Here is an 18,013-nt window from a genome sequence, read left to right on the forward strand (position 1 = left end):
TGCTCTAAAGTTCTCTTTCTCTCTTTATGTACTTGCATGTTCAAATAAATTAGCAAATCTATAAATTGATATAGACTTTTGGTTAACTTGGGTGAAATTTAGATTTAAATTTAGCTGTAGATGGAGGGATGGATAGATAGATTTCTCTGTGATAAACATAAAATACAAAAATATTCAGTAATGAAAAAGTAATACAAATATTTTAAATAAAAATACAAGTAGAATTTATTGCAATAGAAAAAAGTAATGATGATGATGAGACAAAAATTGATGATGAGACAAAATAAAAATAGTTATTAAAAACAATCATAAATGTGGTACTATATATATATATATATATAATATACATACATATACATATACATTATATATATACACATATACATATTTATATATACATACATACATACATACATACATACATACATACATACATACATACATACATACATACATACATACATACATACATACATACATACATACATACATACATACATACATACATACATACATACATACATACATACATACGTTCACTCATTTCTAAATTATCAAAACTTTTTTTTTTTTTTTGCTGGAAACCTAACTGGACACACTCCATTTTATCCAAAGCGCAATTCATTTCCATCTGAAACAAAGGGTGGAAAGTGTTAGAAAATAATGTTCTAACAAGAACAAAGCTAGAACAGATAGCTTGATGTTCATTATCTCTGCAAAATACATTTTGATTTATGATTTCTTTTCTAATTGGCATGTTCCTGACCTGCCCTGTACTTTTGAAGGTGTGGTGGGTTTTCATCACCCGGGGGCTATTTCAGTGTGTTGGCTGTGCTCCCCCCCAGCATCCCGGGAGACGTCTGAAGAATGGACCTGTTTGTGGACAGGCTCATAAAGGCCCATCCGGACCTCCTTTTTTATTTGGAGCGTGTGCGGCTGTCTGTGAAACCAGGCCTGGTCCTCGGTGAGCACTTAGCACCTGTAATGAACAGTTGTGAGTCCTCACCCGGCAAGCATGACCCTGTAGCGGCTCTACTACAGCCCTGCGGCGGGACCCCCGTCTGTGGGTCACATGCTTTCTATTTTCCTTGGCCCCGGCTGTTCATATCAGCTCAAGCTTTCAAGGAGAATCAATCACAGAGGGTGCGCACGAGCTATTCAATATGAACTAATTTGATTTGCCGGTATAAGGCAATAAATAACTGCCATAAAACAACACCCTCACATTTGCTGGGACAAAAAGTACATTGTACATCCTTAATTGAGTTCAGATTTTTTTTTTTTTTTTTTTTACCTTTTCTTCTTTTTTTCCCACCAGAACAACAGGCCATCTGCAGTCAATACTAACATTCCTCAACATTTTATTTCTGAACGAAGCACGACCAACTTTGAGTCAAAGAGGAAGGTGAGTGAAAGATACTGAGAAGTCTGGGCAGACACCAATTTGACAATAGAGGAAAATGAAGCTCGGTTGATTTTTGGTTTTATTAAATGTGGCACCACAATCGGGTTTTTGCCAAGCTTTGTCAGGTGTTTGGACAGCGGAGTAGATCAGGAGGGAGGACATGTATGCGGCTCTGTCAGGTCAGCATGTGTAATACGATGTAATCGCAGGCGTTAAGAGGACAAGGACCTGGACAGTCTCTTTCTTTCTGAGACATATTAAAGCACACAGGCTTGGCTTGATGTAATGAAGGAAATGGATCAGCCCACAGTTTGAGGGTCAATGGGTTACTAAAGAGCTGTGCTGAGAGAAACTAAGGAACTTCTGATGTTAAACAGAGGTGCTTACATGTCATTCTCATTATGTTCAAGATGCAATATGAAATCAGAATTGGACTAGTCCAAGTGTAACCTTTATATGCTAGTGGTTGACTAAATAAACGTTTAGCACACACACGTTTGAAATGTAGTCTTTATCTTTCAGCAAAATTGACTTATATGCTTTTGAAAGAAGTCTCTTATACTCACCACACTGTAAAAAAAAAAATCCACCTTTAAATTAAAAGGTTCAGTTGCTGCCTTCATTTTAAGTATAATCAACTTGGTTGTACAAGTCATTTGAACTTAAATTATATTAAACTGACTTAAAACTTGCTCAAGTTTTATTTTGTAAAACTTGTAAAAAAAAAAAAAATCTAAAATTATTTTGATGAACTAAAGTAATGTAAAAACAAAGGTTGAGATTCATTTATGATCATTTTTTTACAGTGCAAGGTGCAGTAACTTTTCTTATTATATGTTGAAAACAGTTATTTCTTTTGTAACATTTATAAGTGTTTTTTACTGTCACTTCTGATCAATTTAATGCATCCTTGCTAAATAAAAGTATTAATTTCTTTAAAGAAAATCTTACTGATCCCCATAAACACATATGATATATATAATATAAAATATGATATTATTAAATCAACATGGATAATAATAAGAAATGTTCTTGAGCAGCGAATCAGCATAATAGATTTATTTCTGAATGATCATGTGACACGGAAGTACCAAAATAAAAAAATTTAACCATTTTTACTGGACTGGAAAAGAGTGACAACTAGCCCCGGCCTTCACTCTATAAAAATCTATTGCAATAAATATATTTTATGTTTAAGCATGTGTCTTCAGCACCCAGTGCAATAACATCAGATAAAGAAGAATAACAACTCCAGACATGTATCTTGGAGTATCCTCAAGACACTGATGCGCTGGAAAAATGTATCAAACCTGAGTGTTTCTAAATCCTTTAAGATCCCTGCCGGGTTGTACCTCAGTGTGTGATCCTGATGAGAAATCCACTGTGTGGTTTTGGCTCGTTCGGGGAACAGGGACACGACCGCGTCTCAGGCAGTCCTGATGAAACACTGAAGAGATTACTCCAACTAACACGGGGAGCATCGCTCACAGCGCAGACACTGATGATCATTAAATGGAGATCAAACACTGCCTCTATCCTCCCTGCCTGCTTGTCTTCTTCTCCTTGTTGGTCAAAGGGGACAGGTAATGCATGTGGCTACGCTTCATTTAGGGTTAAAGCATTTTACAGGTCCGTCCCGGACCCCACGGGTCCTCAGCGTGCATTTGTGAACATGAATATAGATTGATTAGCCCATTTAAAGCCATATTTTACTCTAACAGGAAATGGAATCTGAAATCGTAACCATCACAGTCACATTATTCTTGTTGTCTGAACCAAATTGCAGCTTTTGACAGAAAGAATGAATCGATGATTCATTGGTGAGTCAAATCCAAGTCAAAGTTGAGCACACGCTTGTGTATTTTTTTCAGTCCACACAAAAGAAACCTTCTTCAAGCACAAGGCGTGGTTGTGGGACGCTTTCCGCTGCTTGCGAGCTCATCTAAGCAGGGTATTGTTTTTGACTCATCACAAACATCTTGGTGACATTATCCCACTTGTGTTTTCAATTACTGGCAATCGGTGAAACCCTGGAACTCCGTCCAGGCCTCGTTCCATGGAGGTCAATGACAGAGCTACAGCGCAGGATGACTGTGAGCCGCTCACATCTGAACGCTGGTGTGGTTTGTGAGGTTGTTTTCTTCCGTGGGAAGAACAGATTTGGAGAATCATTCTTTTGAACTGGTCGGAGAATAAATGCAGAGAGGAGTTATGCGTCTCTTTCTGTCAAAGAAAAAAAAGTCTGCGTTTAAATTCCTACAGAGTAAATACATACTGTAGTATGCAGGTGTTTACTATAAATACATTTAGTGTCATGCAATATTAAGTTCCTCGAAGCCTTACATACCAGTGGGAAAATCATTATTTCTTTAAGCCAATGTGTCAGATAAAGAGTTATGGTGAAAGCAAATTATGTGTAAAAAATTCTTATTGTGAATATTTATAAATACAACTGTTGTATGCGTTGTGCGCACTATTACTAAAATGTAGCAATACTGCTAGCTATGAAATATATTTTTAGCTGGTTTATGTGACAGATCTGGTGAAAAAAATTATACCACAATGTATTTAAAATACATTTATTTCATACTGTAACCATTAACATATGTACTGACATATCACTTGAGACTTACTGATATAAATATAATAATTAAACTTTATTTGGAGCACTTCTTTATTGCACAATGCACGTTTATTAATATTAAGCCTATATAATGTATTTTAATATCACTATTAGTATAATGATAGCATGATCACTGTATAATATCTGTCTTTAAATGTAAGATATTTAAAGTGTAAAGTATACTTGCAATAGTTCCACTTTAGCACAATCTAATATACTTAAGTATATCTTTAGTTGGACCTCAGCACTATTTCCGGATAACTAAAGTGCATTAAGTACAAAATTAGCAGTTCCAATTTAGCGGACTTTATTCATTTAGAATGCCAAAAGTACAATGTAAAGAATGTAAAGTATTCGTATTAAGTACATAAATATGTAAAAGAAGCATACAAGAAATGTATTTCAAATACATGTTGGCATATTTATTTTTCCCTTGTGTCTGAAAATGACATTTCCCATAATTCTCTGCAGCAGCCAACGAATGGTTAAAAATAGAACAAAATTCCTAATGTGCATTAGCACTAAAAGCTTCTTTTACTGGTCTTTCTCTCCAGCCAAATTATTTTTTACTATATAAAAAGTGATGTGTTTTTTTCGGCATATGTGTAGTAACTGAGTCTTGCACCTGAGATACTTGTGTGTTTTAACCTATGAGTTACTAACAACAGTTGCAAACTTAATTTCAACAAAAAATTTACTTTCTTTCTTTCTTTCTTTCAACTGGAAACTGCAGTAAATTGTAAAATACACATAAGGCATGTTTATGGAGTTTTGCTAAAATGTAGATAGAGGCCCGTTTTACCAATAAGCCTATGTTGGGACAGAGGAAAAAGTCTAAGAACTGCACTACAAAGATCTCTTGACAATAATACTTTTAGATCAGTGTCTCCTCCTGCCATTTACTGCCCTAATCCGCCATATTCCATTGAACCGACCGCCATGCTGAATGCAAAAAAAAAAAAAAAAGGCCCTCCCAGTGGAAAGATATATTTTAGGTCAACTACATACATCGCCATCTGTTCTCCTCCATGACTCGAAATAGGAGTGATAGAAGGAGATGGGGGAAAAGCAAATGGTGGAGACTAGGAGAAAGGTATAAGATGGAGAGAGGAGGCGCTGTGCATTGGGAGCGCAGGGCAGGTGGTGATGAGAGAGAAGCGAGCGAGAGAGGCCGGCGTGGAGTTGTAACTCGGTCGGGGAATTCTCTGTCGTGACTCGGAGGAAGGCATTTATCATCCTCCAGACCCTCTGCCTGCCTTTTGAGTGAAACCTAATTGACACAGAGGACGCAGAAAATCCCACAACATACTCCTGAGCATGTTGCCGGAACGGTTCAGGGATTGAGGCGGGGGACGTGCGCTGTGTAAAACCGCAGTAAAGTGGAGCCTTTATGCAGTTAGCGATACAAAACACCTCTAGTCAAGGCCCGGATTTGCTTAAAGCAGATGCAAAGTAAAAGCGCATGAGAACAAGACAAAAGTCTCTTTGGAGATGCCAAGCAGATCGTATGTAGACGTACTGGAAGTGGATGTTGCGGTCAGGAGAGGGATAAAAAAGAGCTTATACGTAGCAATCTACATAAACAATAGCAAACAATCGCATTCACGTTCTTTGCAATTGATACTTGCAAATATTATCCTCTCAAATTTCATTTCAGCACAAATTTGTGGCTTTTTTACAAGCAATTTTTGTTTAAAAAATACAAATTTCAGAAATGTGATTAAATGCATGTTCACAGTAAACATTTGCACTTTAAAAGTAAAATCTCAGTCTAAATTACATTATATATAACTTAATGGTATAACACTTTACAATAAGGTTTCATTAGTTACACATTAGTTAACTAATTTAGTTAACATGAACTAAGAATGAATACTTCTACAGCATTTATTAATCTTAATAAATCCCCTATTATGGAAATCAAGTGTTATTTGTTAACATAAGTTAATGCACTGTGGAATAATATATAACATTAGCTAATATTAACAAAGATCAATAAATACAAATGTATTGCTCATTATTAGTTCATGTTTGTTAATACATTAACTAATGTTAGCAAATGAGACCTTATTGTAAAGTGTCACCAACTTAATTATATAAAAATAATTCATATTTTTTTAAATGTTGTAACGAGCATAAGGAATAGAGATAAAAAAAAAAATCAGATAGTGTTAGTAGGCTGCATCATAAAGGTGCATTCACATTTTTTTAATTCTCTATAGTCAATAGTGATGTATGAAACCAAGCTTACACAGAAGTCACTTTCAAACCAAGCAGCTTTCAGTTGGTTAACACGGCGAGCATGCGCAAGACCTGCGTGGGGAACGCAGATCATGCAGATTCCTTTTTAAATGATTGTATATCGCCCCAGAAATGTTGCCAAACAACAGACCGCACCTTAAGTCACATCCCATCATGCTTTTAGGTCGCACACTTTCTAACCTAATCGGTAATCGCGGAGATTTACCAATCTCAAACAAGCCCATTGTCAGGTCCATCTCATGTGCAATGACTGCCATTAACACAGCGGGACAAAATCCACTCCAAGATCCCTGTTCTCAACATCAGCAACATTCCTAGGGTCACACGGAGCAGGAAAACCAGAGACTGAGAAGTTTACGGATGATTTCAATGAAGAGACAAACAAAAGGACACAGTGAGAGAGCGAGAGAGAGAGGGAGAAAGATCATTAGAGCTTCTGGAAACAGTTCAAGTCATTCTCATGTACGAGGGCCGTCCGGAGGGACTGTTGTGTGGGCCTTGGCAACAGCGGTTCCCCCGGATCTGCAGGTGGGTTTTACTTCACTCTCTATCAGTCTCCATGGGCAACGCACTCAAAAACCATATTGTTTTCTCGTCTTTTCGAGGGTGCGTTGCGGAAAGAGTTTCAAATTCGAAGGCCGCTTCATTCATGATTTATGTCACATTTGATGCTAGTTTAATATCAAATACAAATACGTCTTGCTCTCGTACAGTGCAAAACCATCTCCAGCCGAAAAGGAAATGTGGAGCAGGGGTCGGTAAGGGTCACAGGCCTGGGGAATTGAGGGCCTACGGCCTAGTTGACAGGGGAAAATATTTTGTAATCTCCAGGGTGCAGCTCGTTCAAATTCAGCACTGGTTTTGCTTTACTCCCAGGACAAGAATTTGGCTTCGATTTCAATAGCTTTTCCAGATGTTCATTTTGCAATTTTTTTTTTTTTTTTTACCCTTTCCCTCTTTTTTTTCCAACGCAGTCCATTTTGAATTTTTGAATACCACAATTAACATTCATAAATCACATCAGGGACACTTCCCCTTCAATCACATGGGAATATTATGGGAAGGTACGATAACTCACAGCAATGCGAAGGCTCATGAAAAATCTTTTTGACAAAGTGCCTTGATTTGGCCAAACAATACAGTACAGATAAGAATTATTATTGATTGGCTAACTTGGAGAGACAAACCCATTTAAATCATCCAAAAGCACTCCATCTGAATTCAAAACAAATATAAACCACAGAAACACCTCGACGTCAACGCGAAAAAGTTGCTTTCTGATTAAAACTCATAAGGAAGGAAATTAAACAGTACATTGACATATATCCGACGCACTTTGTTTCAATATTTGTCTCAACACAAGTGCTGTCACGCATGGATGGAGGCAGAGGAACAAGGGGGGAACATGAGACCTCAGGGACCACGGCGCACGACCCTGAGATGACCCTGACATAACCGTGGTGAGTGAGAGACAGAACGCAGAGTCTCAGAACACACTTACAGGTCAGCCGCTAACACAGCGTAAACAATCATTCAACCCCACGGCTTTCTCTCTCTCCCTCTCTCTCTCTCTCTCTCCCTCCCTGTGTTTTCCTCCATTTCTTTTTTGCTGCTGTCTTCTGGGGCTCCATGTTGTCAACACCAGCAGTTTCTACCAGGTAATTGATGGGTGTAGAAAAATACGTTCTAATTTCACCCCATCAGCTCCTCCATGTTTCTGTTGACAATAACTCATAAGCATGCTACATTCATATTCACAGCAATTAAACATCCATCTTGTCCTTTCTTTATTGTTTTTTTTATTCCACTTGTATGAAAAAAGGCAAAAATATAAAAGCTGTTCAAGAAATCAGTTTATAACATTAAAATGATTATTATAAATGAATGTTTGGATTTTTTTATACAGATATATTTTGTAATATCTCATCAGCAATTTATTTGAAACTACGCATGAATATTTAGTAACAAACTTTTAAATGTCAGAACTTTAGCAGTATATGCACGGATCAGCACTAATGTTGCAGAATATGTATTAACATTTAAAACATTATTGTAAAGTGCTGAAAAAATGTAATTGCTCTTTTATTGATCAGGATATTTTCCTAAGGAGAAAAGAAAATTGCCAATTTTTGTGTATTTAATCTCATTGCTGTTTCAGAGAAACAATTAAATAAAATCAAAAACATATTTTATGTGTGACTTTTCTTTCCAGTGGGTAAATAACATTTAAACAAATAGTATGATAAAAAAGAAAACATGTCCAGGGTGCTCAAGGAGTTCAACATAAGGAAGTTTTTTGAAGGTGCTCTTTGGGGTTGGGAATTCAACAAAATGTAATAGAAGGAAATCCAAGGCACTCTTCTTTGGAAATATATAAAAAGCCTTTATTAGATTGGCTATTTCATAGTAGAAAATGTAAAAAACATGGGGGAAAAAACATATATTATATGTTCTTCAGGGTATATAATAGTATGATAATTTTACAATTTTTTTAATTTAGTAGATTTCTAAATATATTATACGCACAACAAAAAATTACTATACAGTGTAAAAAAAATTTTGGTTTAACTTAAAAAAGCAAGTTACCTTGTTGCCTTAAAATTTTGAGTTCGTTGTAATTAAAAATTTGAGTTAATACAATGAAGAAGAATGGTTTAATAAACAGAAACTCAAAATAGTATGTTATCTTCACACATTAGTTATCAAAGTTGATTTGACAAAAGATACAAAGTTGTGATAAATCTAAATAATATTTTTTTACAGTGTAGTTACTATCAAATTACTAAAGTTATAGTAAGTACTGTAAAACTCAAATTCATCTGTACAAATAAAATCTCTTTCAGAAAAAGCTATCCAGTAAATCATTCGAATTCACTTTTTTGTGTGGCTGGCAATGGTGTATTTTTGCAGAAACTGCAAAAGGTAAATTTTCATGTCCTATTTAGGGTCAAATAAACAAGCAGACACAGGATTTTTCAGATGACATTTTTGATTTTCCTGATCGTCTGTGAAGACCTCGACATAAAACTAAGGGACCTCCCGAATCCCTTGCACGGAGAATTGACAACAATCCTTTCAGCCAAACTCACAACAGATTAAATAATGCATGACAGACGCTGTATTCATGCTCTCTCTCAGCTCTATCACTCTGACCTGTCGGATTGTCTCAGGACACTTACCAGAGGCAGAAAGAGAACCAAGGCTCTTTATGAAGTCAGTTTGGAGTGAATTACATGCAGAATGGCAAAGAGGTGATTATTTTTTAGCTGTTGGCCTTCGAGGTGAGCAGGGAGAACTTGCTGATAGCCAAACAACTTCATCTGCTTACATGATTATAATTGCTGCATGTGGGACCGCAAACGGTGATGCAGACCCCCTCCCTCTCCTCGGCAGAGGGGGCGCAATGCCCTGGGTAATACACACCGCTGGCAAATGATTGGAGAGAGCGAAAGAGAAATGTTATCATTAACGGCTCATGTTGCATGTAAAGACAGGAAATATTAAAATAAATAAAAAGTAGAATGCATAATCTACACAGAGATTTTAATCAAAATAATTAGCCCGGCCACTACAGGGACCTGTTTTGACCTTTGTGCATTAGAGCGATTAAAAGCTCACCTGTGCGCTGAATCTGAACCAGTACGCCTGCAGATACAAGCCGGGGGAATAAAATACCACTACGGTGTCGGTGCAACAGTGATTGCTTTTGACAGAGAGACATGGCTAGCATATCAGAGCAGTGCGAGTTTAGTTACATAGCTAATCTGTAAATGACCACCATTTAAACTTAGCACTGATATCTGCGTTGTGTTAATGCCGCAGTCTGCAAGTGTTTAAATGTGTGTGTGTGTGTGTGTGTGTGTGTGTGTGTGTGTGTGTGTGTGTGTGTGTGTGTGTGTGTGTGTGTGTGTGTGTGTGTGTGTGTGTGTGTGTGTGTGAGGAGGGGCGAGGGGGGGGGGGGGTCTGGATTGTTGCGCGCAAGCAGTACATATAAGTATTTGCATCAATTATGTCTTGTCAATATCACTGACACGTGTGTAAGTGCGTGTGTCGGCTCGTATAGCGATATACATTACAGACCAGTTAAGCTCTAAAACAATACACATCTGTTCAATCAACAGTTGTTTTTATGACGGATATAGTTAAACATGCTGTAAGATACCTTTAACTTTAGTATTAAAGGAAAAGTTCACCCAAAAAGGAGCATTCTAACCTTTGGGTGGTTCATTTCCACTAGGATCATGACTTTTTCCTAGATCCTGATTGATGATGTGTCTGAAATTTTTCTTTTTTGATATCTGCTCGCAGTCAGTAAAATGTCAGCAAAACAACATTTATAAATCATAAAGTACACTTAATCTGATTATGCTGTCTTTATCTGCCATTATAGTGTTGATTTTGAAGATGTTACATTAAACTTGCAATCATTTAAAAACAGTTCTAAACATAATTGTTCCATGGAACACAAAAGTAGAATTTTTCAAAAAATTGTGAATGAGATTGAGAAACACATACAACTATATTATATGACTTCAGAAGTCTTACTGACTACTTTTATGGTTATCTGTTGTTTTTCATCCATTTTAGGGCTTGACAGATCCTGCTCACTTTGAACTGTTATAGACAAAAAAATGTATATATATATCAGCACACAAGTTAGGAATGACATAAGGGTGATCCGAATGACAAAGTTACATTTTTGAACGAAGAATTCCTTTAAACGGTTAACTGCAACTTGAACAGTTGATATGATAAAAAAAAAAAAAAAATAGGCCTATATGATTTTCAAATACATCATCAAGCAATGTCTAGGAAACAGTCATGATCCTTCCTCGTCATACTTGTGGGAAGAAATTAACCTCAAAGGAACCAAGAAAACAGCTACACACTGAGAAAAACAGACAACTGTGTAAAGCATGTCTTCTTTATCATTATATTAAGTAAAAAAGTGTGAGACAGCATAGGTAGCCTTTTTTTTTCTTTTTTTATAAAGGAATAGCACACAAAAATGATTCAGTCATCATTTACTCATCCTCTCGTCATTCAAAACCATGAAGACTTTCTTGCCCTCTGTGACATAATTTTCCTTTTTAATAAACGATCCGAGTAAAGGATCTGAGTTGTTATTTCTAATGCTGTGAGTTCAATCTCCAGCACTGGTGACACTGAAGTTGTGCCTCTGTGTTTAATGACTAGTTGCTCCAGGACACACTCCTCAACAAGGGAGATGTGGTGACCTAATGGTAAAGGACTTGGATTACAGCCACAAAGATTGCAAGTTCAATCCCAAATACGGTTGGCCCAGATATTACTTTAGAAAGAGTCATTTAACCATTGGTCGCTCCAGGGCAATGTCCCTTCAAAAAAAAAAAAAAAGCTGTCGTAACTTAATTGTTAAGGATCTAGGCTGACACCACAAAAGTTTCATTGTCAATCTCAGGTAAGGATGACCTAGAAACTTCAAGTTAAGAGGCTAAATTTAACATTTTCCTCCATCACTATTTTGAGCTGACATCATTATAGTCATCATTAGTGCAGGTGAGCTTGTGTGCTGATGCAATGTTATCTGATCTGGGGTGCGTTTCCCAAAAGCATCGTTAGCCAACTATGTTCGCAAGTTCCGTCGTTATCAGCATAGTTCAACAAGTCGGTGTTTCCCAACGAACATTCACAAACAGCATCGCAAACTTGTGTGGTTGGACAACAGCTCTCGACCTGTGGTTAGAAGCATAGATTCTTGTTTGCATGACATGTGGGCTTAATAAATCCTTATCTTGAGCAAAATAAGCAAGCTGACATTTCTTTATTTAGTAGAATACATACAAATGTAATTTACGCCTTTTAGTTTGTAGAGATTTTAAGCACCGTTTTTGAAGACTGCGCATGTGCGAAAGTGCTCTACTATGTACAGTAAGGACGAGCCTATGATTGAGTCTGGAAATAAAGCTAAATAACTGAGAAAAATTAGAAATGGTCTTCAGATGCCATGTCTGTAATGTATACCAAAACATCTAGCGTTAATTCGATCTCAAACGGTTTAATTAAAATAAGTTATTACTCCACCACGTGCGTGACGTCATAAACCAAGGTGATTGAACGACCACTTTGTGACAACATTGTTCGATGCATCGTACTACACTCTAAAACATGCTGGGTTGTTTTAACCCAATTTTGGGTCAAATATGGACAAACCCAGCCATTGGGTTAAATTTTTTAATTGCATTTTTGATCCAAAGTTTGGGTTTGTCCATATTTTACCCAAAATTGGGTTAAAACAACTCAGCATTTTTTAGAGTGTATGGTAGTGACGCAGCGAGTTACGTACAGGACACGCACCAGGTGGAAAGAACGGTGTTTCAAATTAAGATAACCCCCAAAAACACTTAGAGGTATCATATAAAATAAACCAATTAATAAATAATATATATCCCCTAGTCAAAGTCAATTTATAATTTTAGTATTTTTTTTTTTAAATGATGCCAAGAACATTTTATATATAATATAAATAACATTAAAAAAAAAAAGTAAAAGCTTCACTCATATGTACAATAAGTGTTCTCTTAACATTTTTAATCCCCAAACTGTGGGTTTGCTGACAACCAGCTTTAATATACCCATCCATTAATAACAGCTTCTTTGCAAGACCTAAATAATATTGTGACAAGTTTATAAAAATTATACATTTAGTCCTGGTTCGCTTAGCGTTCACAGTGCCATTTTAAACACCGAACAAAAGAACGAAGAGAACAGAACCACAAGTGTGAACACACCCATGGCTTCATATTTGATTCTTTCATTTTTTTTTCACTCCACAAGTGCTGCTGGTTTTGTGTATCAAGTGTTTTTGTCTTTTCCATACACCTTGTTGTTTTCATGAAGTTGCACCAGATCATCCATAATAGGAGAATAAAAGAATGAGCCATTTTTACAGACTGTCCCACGTTTAACCTCACTATATCCTAAAAGGTTATGTCATTACACTGATTCAATAAAAGCTTGTTAAATAAGGAAGGAGTGTGAGCGTCTCATCCTCTCTCTCCTAATCACCATGTGGGCTTTGATTAGCTGTGGCAGAGGAATCATGGGTGGCATTTTCCAGCCCTGTTGGGTGTCTCAGTAAAATGATTTACCGCTCTTTCAGCTTCTTCATTTTTTTTCCCTTTTTCCTCCTCTCATTCCCAGTGGTTTTGATCTATTTTTTGCTGCCTGCCTGCCAGTCGTTTATCACAGGAAGAATGGCTAGGAAAGTAATCTGGCATTAGCGACCAGTGACTAATACCTCAGGATTAAAACAGAGAAAGCCAACGTTTGTCATTTGTATAAATCATGGCAACATGTCACCATTAACGATAAAAAAAAAGATAATCTTGGTAACACTTACAGATGGAGGAGAGAGAAGTACAACTGGGAGAATTCTACAAGATGGCTGTATTGTAAAATGTTTAATCATAAATTAACTCGGGGTAAGATATTCACAATACACAGAGAGCCAATATATACTATAAGCCTCATATGAGATGGCACGGAAAGTTCTATTCAAACCAAGTCCAAAAAACATTGCATTTCTTAAAACCTATTCAGACTGAATATCATATTGTCATTATCTATTGTTTATTTGTATTATTCGGGTTTCATTATTTTAAATGTTCAGATGCAAAAAAAAATAATAATTCAAGTATACTTTTTCTCAAATGAAAAACCATTAGCATCAGACTTGGTATGAATAGAGTTGATGCAGCTATTATGTTATGTTTTATGTTTAATGACTTGTGTAAACAGAAAATTGACGGGGCAAAACATCGAGCCTTCGTTTCAACAATCAGACATGGGGATATATGAAATAATACTTTACTCAATCTCAAACCTGCACACAAACTCTCTGCCACAGGCCACTGGTCAAACTCCCATCCTGTATTATTCATGACACACATTCTGCTCTGACAGTCTACTGCCTGTGTGTGTGTGTGTGTGTGTGTGTGTGTGTGTGTGTGTGTGTGTGTGTGTGTGTGTGTGTGTGTGTGTGTGTGTGTGTGTGTGTGTGTGTGTGTGTGTGTGTGTCGAGACCTCGTAATTCAAATAGCTTAAAAAACATAAAAAAAAACATAAAAAACAATGTTTTATTAAAAATGTAAAAATGTAAAAATGCATAATGTTTGTGATGGGCAGGTTTAGAGATAGGGACAGTGTAAGGGGATAGAATATACAGTTTGTACAGCATAAAAACCATTACGCCTATGGAGAGAGAGAGTGTGTGTGTGTCTACCTTCCACACAGCATCAAGTTAGTATTAACACAGCCCAACCTGGAAAAACAAACAAACAAAAAAAGAAACGAGAGATGATTAAATGTATCGCCTGGACAGAGAACATTTGGAATGAAATTACTGAGAAATACAAAACATGTTAATAATTTGTTATGGTAATTACATGGTAAAAAAAAAATTAATGTTAAAAAAAATTATAATATTAAGAGTGAATCTATAAATGTAGCAGATGCAGCTATAGTCTTTCAAAATTTAAGTCAACATTAAATAATTGTACTTAAAAAAAAAAAAAAAAAAACCATTAAATGGGACAAATTGACTTGAATGTATCAATTGATTGGATCACATAAACTAATCTATTACTGCAGGCGGTTGGAGTGAATATATTGAATAATAATATTTTATTAAAATAACATTGATGACGTCAACTATTTTATGTCTTTGAACTTCAGAATTGGAAACTTGTATTAATGTTCTGGAAATCAATCTGATTTCATGTTGACTTTAAGCTAACATTTTCCATAGCAATTTTGCCATTTTATTGACAGTGTAGAAAGTACAAAGAGCATTTTCCTACACATCAACCACCACAACAAATTCCATGTTTACAATGCAATAACTAAGGCCCTTTTTGTGCTCACCTCTTTTATCTTGAATTATCCTGTTCTAATACTCTCGGTTTGTTCATACTCGGAGATGTCCCTCTTTGTGAAGTGCCTTCATACGTGGTTTAGCTGCCGTGCTAGTCCTGGAATGTTGCACTGACATACACTTAAGCCGTCTAGCCGAGCTTTACATTCACACTCAACTGAACGTGTGCGAGAGAAACATTAGGGACCATTTAAAAAGCACTTTGAGGAGCAAATCCCTCTTGGCAACATAAAGTTCAATTAAGCAAACAACCTCTGCTCGTTAACCCTGCCCCACACCTCACAATTGATCAATAAGGTCATAAAACGTGTGCTAAAAAACTAGGATGTGATGCCGCACCTCTCCTGCAGTTCCTGCATTGTTAGATCTAAAAATAACAAATTAAAGTGCGAACGAGATGAAGAAAGTGAAGCCTTGAACCTGTGAGATGATGATGGCACCTCTTTAGTCCTCCTGGTGCCTTTACTTTTAATGTGAGCGTTAGTGCATGGTGTCTCTCTGGACCGCTGCACTTCTCTAGCTTAATTATTAAGAGTGCCGGCTAATGAACTCCAGGATTACTGAGGTGATAATCGCTGTCTTGGTAGGTGCATTAAGTCTTGTTCTATGTCACTGTGCTCTGAGGACGAGAAGAGAGAAAGGGAAATGGAGGGGGAAGAAAAAGAAAAGTGAAAGAAAAACTTAGAAATAAAAGTCAAAGACTATCCGCTCACTGCTGCATCTTGTGGGACACGACAGTGCGCGGCTCACGCTCCCAGTGTGAAGGCTGTAACCTGTTAATATGTGCGCTGAAATGATCTCGCGATGCTCACGCCCCACTCACGGAGCATGTGTTAAACAGGCCTAACTTGCTAAAATATAAGTTATTCAATATTGACTTCTTGTCTATAGAACTTTTGTATCACTTTTGTATGCCTGTGGAAGAATCTGACGTTTTCAGTACAGCAGCACTTGTTTTGCATTGCTTCATTGTATAAAGGATAGTTTTCTATGTTCAAAGCCATTGTAAAAGGCAAATCTGTGACTGTACAGTCTGTGTATTGGCTAGCGCAATACAATAACTATATTATTTGGCGTAAGAACTGGTGCTAACACTTCATAATTAGGATCAAAATTAATTCAATGCATTGGGGTATACCAAACCATACTTTTTTACTTTTGTTCATTGTTAATTCATGTTCGTTCTTAATAACTAATGTTAATTTATAGAACGTGAAAGGTTAAAAAAAATGTATGGTATATGCCGCCATATCAGTTATCATTAATCTAGAATAAAAAAATGCTATAAGAGTACGGATCATCTTTTTTGGTTTTATTTCGTGTTAGCTTTCGCATTAACTGTTGACATACAGAACCTTAAAGTTTTATTGAATCGTTTATTCCAATTTATGATTTTTTTTTAACATTATTTTTAATAATCGTATTACTGCTGTTTTATAACAGCAATAAGACCATCATATTTGTGTACAAATATCAGCTACACATCTAAAAAAACACATTCGTATTGACTAAATAAACGTCTTGAAAACACAAAACATCTGCCTAATGTTGTTTTAATATTAGACAGATGTCTTGCAGAGGACCATATGCACTAAAATGAATATCTTCCAGTTGTAAATGCACATCTCGAACACATTTATCCATGTCTGTGGGAATCACAGGTTGCCCAAATGGTGTTGAGACCGAGAAAAGGGAGAGTATCGGATATTTCACTTGTATTACTTGCTCGTATACAGCAAATATAGACTGACCACATTATTTTATACGCCTTCTGTGAACAGGTATACTGTGCATGAGAGCAATTGAAAATACACGTATGTGACCCAGTTCTGTCCACGGCCTTTCACATTTGCCTTTAATCTATGTGGTGTGTGTATCTGTGTAAAGGCCAGCGTTCGCCGTGTGTTTTACACACCGAGGGCCCTGTCAGAAAAAAAGGGGCCCCTCTGCGTGGGCTTGACATTTCAGCAGCCTGCCGTTGGTCCGTCCTGCGATCTTTGCACACATACATGCGCTTGCAACTTCCCACGATGCCTCTCTGCGCTCCCGCCCACCAGGGACACGCTCCGGTCTCATTTACCCATGAACCCCGGCGTTCCTTCCCCCACCCTGCCACGTCTTGCCACGGACGATTGTATTTTTGATGTCCAGAGGGGCAGTGCTCCGATTTATCATCTTTTAATGTGACATCTCACATTTATCACTCGGGTGTTAGAACACGCAACCGCCATCGAAAATGAGCTTCATTAGCCGGATATTGTGGCTGTAAGTACGCCGGCTAATTAAATTCAAACAGACTCCGCCGACCAGAGAGGCAATTATATTATATGCACACAACATGATGAAGTATTCCTTGCTCTGTTAAAGAGGCAGCACAGCATGCAAATATTTGTGTGTCGCTGACCCCTCCAGCGGTCTGACGGAGCCGGCCCGGGCATCGCAGTCTGTTTGATTGTGTTAATTTGGCTTTTTGAATAATATATCAGGCCTATATCACAGCCTGCTTGTGCAATTAAGCACCACCGGAGTCCCGACGATTACAGCCTGTGACGAGAACACCTTACTGTGTGTTGATTTTTTTTTAAAGTCTCATTGTTTAATCTCATCTCCGAGGGCACTTTGGGAATAATAAGTGGAATTATAGCTATTCACTTTAATGTAATGAATTGTTAACCTGCTAAATTCCCGCCCACTGTAAGGTCGGATTGTCCCTAGGTCATGTTCTGATATCTCTGAAACGTTAGCTACAATTAGAGTTGTGCACCATTCAGAATTAAATTGAAAAATTGTGTTAGATTGATGGATAGAT

Source organism: Phoxinus phoxinus (genome assembly GCF_949152265.1).
Source record: "Phoxinus phoxinus genome assembly, chromosome: 12".
NCBI lineage: Eukaryota > Metazoa > Chordata > Actinopteri > Cypriniformes > Leuciscidae > Phoxinus > Phoxinus phoxinus.